Source organism: Dipodomys ordii, unplaced genomic scaffold (assembly GCF_000151885.1).
Source record: "Dipodomys ordii isolate 6190 unplaced genomic scaffold, Dord_2.0 Scaffold37, whole genome shotgun sequence".
Classification (NCBI taxonomy): domain Eukaryota; kingdom Metazoa; phylum Chordata; class Mammalia; order Rodentia; family Heteromyidae; genus Dipodomys; species Dipodomys ordii.
Window position 1 is genome coordinate 9,400,050 of NW_012267253.1, and position 6,930 is coordinate 9,406,979.

General features: G+C 38.0%; 1 pseudogene; it reads right to left on the minus strand.

Moving 5' to 3' along the window:
- Positions 1-4,788: 4,788 nt before the first annotated feature.
- On the minus strand, positions 4,789-5,718 carry LOC105986812 (annotated as a pseudogene).
- Between the last annotated feature and the right edge of the window lie 1,212 nt (positions 5,719-6,930).

A 6,930-nucleotide genomic window follows, 5' to 3' on the forward strand; every position in this document is an offset into this window, starting at 1 on the left:
TGTATTGTCTTTTGTTGGGTATTTTGGAGATGTAGTCTCCTAGACTTTTCTTCCTATGCTGGTTTGAACAGAGATCCTCTAGATCTCAGCCTCTTGAATAACTAAAGTAACAGGCTTGAGCCATCAGTGTCCAGCCAAGTTCTTTGATCTCTTATTCTACCTATAAGCTTACTCATGAAGGAGGAATATCTCTTTTTCAGCTAGGCCTGTTCTTTATACTCATCTTTCAAGCAACTTGAAAGCATCTACCATCTTCAGAGAGGTCAATGTTGTTATACATGATCTTGTTATACAAATAGAAAACTCATTAATATAATAATATAATTAATATAGTTTTTTCCAACTCTTTCCATTTCCTTACAAATGCTACAATATCATTCTGTCTGATGAAAGCATAGAGTTCCATGGTATATATATACTACATTGTCTTAATCAGTTCCTCTACTGAGGTGAGTCTGGATTGATTCCATAACTTGGCTATGGCAAACTATGTTGCAGTGACATGGTATCTTTAGTGTGTTCTTGATTGTTTGTTCTCTATTGGATAAATAAATGGAGTAGAATTGCTGGGTCATAGGGAAGCTCTGTGTTTAGTTTTTTTCTCTTTTTAAAATAATTTTTTAATTAATTTTTATTTTTATTTTTTGTGAACATACTGTACAGAGGGGTTACAATTACATGGGCAAGATAATGAGTACATTTCTTATCAAGCATTGCAGCCTCCTCCTTTGTTTACCTTTCACATCCCTTCCCAGCCTCCTGCCCGCCCCCCCAACCCCCCCCACCCCCGCCCCGCACCAAAGTTGTAAAGTTCGTTTTAGACATGACAACTTGTACTTCTCATAGTGTTTAGTTTTTTTGATGAACCCCCATACTGCTTTCCAGAATGATTGAACAAGTTTACATTCTCACCGACAATGCAGTAGAGTTCTCTTTTGGCCACATCCCTGCCAACATCTGTTATGGTTAGTTTTCTTGATAATGGACATCCTAACTGAGGTGAGGTGGAATCTCAATATTGTTTTGATTCATCTTCTGAAAAGTCTCTCTTTAAGTCTTTATAAATGAGCTAAGGACTTTCATTGCTTTATTTTGATTCTGGATCTTTACTTAGGAAATTTGGACCTGTGCCTATGAGCCCTAGTGTTTTCTCTTCCTGTAATGTTTTCATGATAAAAATTATATTAAGCGAAGTAAGCTATCGTAAAGAAACATAAGTTGCATGGTTTTCCTTATTTATTATAACTAGATTTTGCCTATACATCTACAAGTAAACACACTGGATGGTAAAAGACAAAATTTGTACTTGGACATTATAAATTATATGGGACTCTAAACATTCACACAGAGTGACCAAAGGAGGACTTTTTAGGAGAGGATCACAAAGGCTCAATAACTATGTGCATATGATCATATAAAATGATTTTTATCAAAATGCATTCTAAGGAATGGAAATAAGAGGATTTTTATTTTATTTGTTTCCTCTCCTTTGTCATTGTTTTTGAGTTTTGTCTTATATGTAAATTTATGTGTCTTGGGGAGAAATAGACAAATGTAGTAGTGATACTCACTAGACACTATGGTGAAAATAAACTATACAACTTGTGGTGGGGGAAGGGCTTGGAAGGGAAAAACTGAGAAAATGAAGAAAGAGGTAACCCTGCTCAACAAGAAATATACTCATAACCTGACTTACGTAACTGTAACTTCTCTGTTTACCACCTTTACAAAGAAAATTCATGTAACATTTTCCATCTTCTTTTTCCAACATGCAGATATACATATATATACTCATGAAAATGTGCAAACACATATGCACATGCATGTATGTATTTATCTACTATTAGTCAAGAGGATGTAAGTTTCAATTCATTGCCTTTGGTTATTTCTCTAAAGCATTATCAAAGCTGATTTCAACAGAAGATATCTTTCAGACATTGGAAAAATGAACTTTGAATTCTATTACTACTCTTTCTTTAATCTACTTTCAGTTTTAACAGAAAGTTTTGGCAAAGCCATTTTCACCCATAAAGTACTATTGAACTTGGACCCTTTGGTTTCCTAATTTATAAGTCCAAAAAAGGAGTAAGCCAGACTCTCCCTTGGTATACCAAATAATATAAATAACAAAAATAATAGTGTAACAAAAGACATCTGTATAGATTAGCATGTTGACATGCTCTGGCTATGCTTTAGGCTTTGTATGTTTCCCCCTGTGGTTCCCATTAAGAAACAGTGTCTCTGTAGTAAGTCTTCTCTGGCTGAGAACAGGCTTCACTCACTTCTAGAAAGTTCATCTAAAATGACTGCATGATGGGATGGGCTGGCCAGATCACTTCAGTCACAGAAACCTCTTTCAGTCTATTACAAGCTAATTTGGGCTAATAGGATTTCACATCATTCTGCCACATCTTCCCCTCTCCAACCCCACCCACCCCTACCTCTGAGCCCAAGGCATCCAATTGAAAATATTTAAAAGCATTGTGATCCTACTTGAAAGTACTTACATTTTAATTCTGTCTAATGCTTTTATGGGCAACCTAGCAGCCCAACTTGGCTCCAGACAGTATCATAATAATGTACAACACAGCTACAAAGAAATTCCTGTGTTTTTTTTCTAATTGGCTTTCATATGAAAATGAGGAAAAGCTTTCAGCCTACTAAATTATTCAGTGGTACCATGCAGTCTCTAAATTTATTACTCTTGGCTGGTCTACACTTTTAACCATAAAATAAATGGTAGAATCATAACTAAAATGCAATAAATAGGATGGCTTGTAGGGATGACTGTAAAGGAACTTCCGTTGTCATAATTCAATGACAGTGACTACACATCACCAGGTTTATTTTGATAAAAAGTTAAAAAAGATAAAGCTAGAGAAAGAGATCTACCCAAACTAGCAGTCAGTCCTAAATACTTCAGAACCATGGAAGGGTAAGTAATCACAGATTCTTGGTTAATTGCTTCACACATATTTCTGTTTTTAACACTTCTGCAGCAAATTAGACAAGACTACTAAATGTGTTATAGGAGTTGTGTGAAAGGTCATGCATTACCCCACTTATGTTTCCTACTCCTAGAGTTTACAGAGAGAGCTAAGCAAAAGTAACAAAAGTAAAGTTAAATATCTCAATGTAATGGTTTTTTCTTCTTTTTCTTTTCAGTACAGGATTGAACTCTGAGCATCACAGATGTCAAACAAGGGCTATGTCATTTTTGTAATGACTCAGCCCTTTCGATTTTTTCTTTTTCATGATAAGGTCTACTTATGTTTCCCAGGGATTACCTTGAACCTGTGATCCTCTAGTCTCTGCCTCCTGAGTCACCAGGATTACAAGTTTTTATGGGGTTTTAATTTTTAATATTTTATTTACTTATTTATTTTAGTGCCCATACTTTATTTGAACTCAGGACTCTACACTCTTCCTTGTATTTTTTGCTCAAGGCTTGGGTTCTTACCATTTGAGCCACGTTTTATTTCAGATTGTTTTGATTGCTATTCGAGCATAAGAATCTCATAAACTTTGCTGCCTGCCTGAGTTGGCTTCAAATTATGATCCTCAGATCTCAGCCTCCTGAGTGGCTAAGATTACAGGTGTGAGCCACCAATGTCCAGCCCAATGTAGTTTTAAAAAGCCAAGTCCTTGTGAATTTTCTAAATCATTTCAGTGGTTAGAGAGAGGGAGAAAGAGAGAAAGAGAAAGATTCTTATTATGTAATACAACATTTCCTCATTCTTTTCATTTTTAATTTCCTTCTGCCTATGACATAGCTGTCCCTTTCCCTCTGCGGCTTTGAGTAGGCTCACTTAATAATAATAATAATGGTGATGACCTTAATGAAACCACTAAATAGTATTTTTGAATATTTCCTATGTCTAAGGAGAACAGTACTTAGTTTAGCTTTTGTACAATCTCCACAACATGCTTATAAATTTTAAAAAATCAAGTCCTCTTCCCTTGAACAAACTGAGATCCAAAATAACTGAGCAACTTGACAAATGCTCCTGGTGCTAGGAACCCATATAAAGTATACAATACACACAGATACCCAGCATAAGGTCGGATAACAAAACCCCCAAATAACAATGGACTGAAGAGTAATAATAATGTGATATCTTCAATAGAGAGAGGATTTTGATCATCTCATATTTTAAAATATAAATCAGAAGTTGCTGTTAGGCTAAGGACCTTCTTGATGGATCTCCTATTTAGAATAAAGTACCAACCTTTCCTCTGCCCTTACCAATTGTTTTATGATCACAACCCTAGGTCTTCTCTGCCTGTATCTCTTCAATCTCCCATCCATCAATGCTATACGGCTTCTCCAATTCTAATTTGTGAAGCATACTGCTGACCTCAGGGTCTTTATACTATGGTATTTCTTTCTAATTTTCCATTTTCTTGATTTACTTCCTAACCTCATTCAGTTTTGTTACAGTTTAGCTTTACTTTTACTTTTGGGACTTACTATCTGATATAAAGTTATGCATCTATGTGTGTATTCCCTTTCTCAGTGATCAGTCTATGGCTCATCTGAAGATCATCAGAAATGACTCTAGTTCTTAACAATCTAACTTCTGCCAAATCCATGACCCTGAATTTATCCGAATTGTAGAAACGTGCATTTGCCATTCCTCCCCCAAAACACCTGCTTTTCAGATCAACCATGGCTTAAAATATGCTTACTGTTTCATCATTGGGGGGCATCAGGAATTTCAAATATCACATATTTTCCAACTTTGCCATTTTTTTCCACATTCTTCCCTGGTTTCCACTTCTAAGTCTTCATCTGCTTCTCCTACTCTGACCTGATAGCCTCAGCAGAACCACTTTAGAAGGGCACTTAAGCATCTCAATTTATGGATTTGAACCTGACTCTGTGGATGTATCGTGAGCCTCTCCCTTCTCAACGGTGTCACCCATCAAGATCTTGCTGCCACTCTTGCTGATCTACTCCAGGGGCTACACAGTGCTCACCCTCTGCTGGTCCTTCCTCAACCCCTGACATTCATGGAAGCCTGCATGATCTTAGGTGCTACTGCACCATGTTAACAAGAAAGGAGTTGCTGGACCCTGTTGGAGATCTTAGCCTATTTGGTTCCTTATACACTGGAGGGGGAAGAGCATCTCTCAAGACCTCAAGACTGTGAGGTCTTGAGTCCTCTTATAAGGAACATCTCCAGGTAACTCCTTGTCTTTCTCTCTAAGAGAAGTAGGTGTGACAATGGCAGTTTTACCCATAATTCTTCTCTTTTTCTCATAATCTTCATCTTCATCAGAATCACCACTAGCTTCATGTCTGTCCTTATACTTCTCTTCCCTTTCTTCTATTTCCTTCTGTCTTTCCAGCTCCTGTGGCCTGTGGCACTTTTCTACTTCCTCAGGATCATTATACTATTTGTCAGCTAAGGAAATGAGAATTTTGCCTGCAGAAAACCCACTGGGAACAGGGTCCTTCAAGCCCAGCTGCTATGTATGGTGACATGTCCAAAACTTGCTGGTCATCCAGACTACTGTCCCTCTTCAGGTCAAGGACAGGTGCAAAGTCAATGATGGGGACCAGGATTGCTCTTCATTGTATCCTTTGGCTCTCTACTTGAATGAGGGCTGCCTTCTTCACCAGAAGCTGAAAGTGTGGAAGTTTGAAGTTTGGGGACCAGCCTTCTCTGTGTTGGAGTCATTGGTCTCCACTCCTGGGTCAACATACAGTGACATCTTCTTTCATTTTAATGGGGACCTTCCAGACAGGTCCACCTGCACTCTGCCTCGCCAAAGACCCCACCAGAAGGCCGAAGCCTTTGTTGGGTCCCACCTTCAGCTGAGTACTGATGGAACTCCACAATGCAGAGCAAAGGCCACCTCTACCATCTCTATGGGTATCATCTGAGGTTTTCTTTGCATGACAGCTGTTGATTGCTTTCCTGAAATCTCTTGTTCCTTCTCCTTCCTTTCCCCTGCAGTTAAGCAATTGCATTTACTTAGCTGTCTTGTAGATTTGGCAGTCCTTACATCAGGGAAGTAAAAAGCTTTGGATGCTAAATCCCTCCTTGCTTTTCCTTAGCTGTAGTGAAAACCATGAAGTTAAGAATGTATTGATCCTATCTCTCCCTGCACATGTGTGAGAATGTTTGATAAGCAGCAGATGCAACTGAACCTGATACTTGATTTAGTAGCAGTAGCAATGACTGACATGCAGCCAGTATAAACAGCCCAGAACTGCACTAGAGGATTTAATACATGAGCTCACCTGACTCTCTTAAAAACTTCATGAGAAAGACTAGTTATTATTTCCCTCAGTGGCATATCATTTCTTCTCCAGTTTCATTCATGAAGACTGTTGTAAGCTCTTATTTCTTCACATTGTTTGGTGAGTCCAAGTGATGGTATATTGGGTTAACAGTGCAGAGATGGAGCACATTAGAGTTTCAAACAGGCTATACTGTCTAAAGCCTAAACCTTTGTTCCTATATTAGGTTATTTAATATATTTTTATACCAATAACAACAATGAAAATAAAGAAGGAAAGAAGAAAGAAAGAAAGGAAGGAAGGAAGGAAGGAAGGAAGAAGGAAGAGGAGGAGGGAGGAGAAGAGGAGGAGGAGAAGGAAGAAGAATTTGCAAGTACAAAAGACTTATAACTATAATCCTAGCTACTTGAGAGATTGCAAATGGGAAGGTCAGGATTCCAGGCCAGTCTCAGCACAAAAGTCCTGATATACTTTCCCAACCCATTGCTAGGTATAGTGGCACCTGAATGTTATCCTATCTACATAGGATAGGAGGATAGGGAGACTCCGTCTCAATGGAAGAAGAATGGTGCATGAGGCCCTGAGTTTAAATTCTAATAGTAGAGGAGGGAGGAGGATTAGGTGAAAAAGAGGAGGAAGAACATGGTTTAAAATTTAAGTTAAGAAGAATAAAACTAATC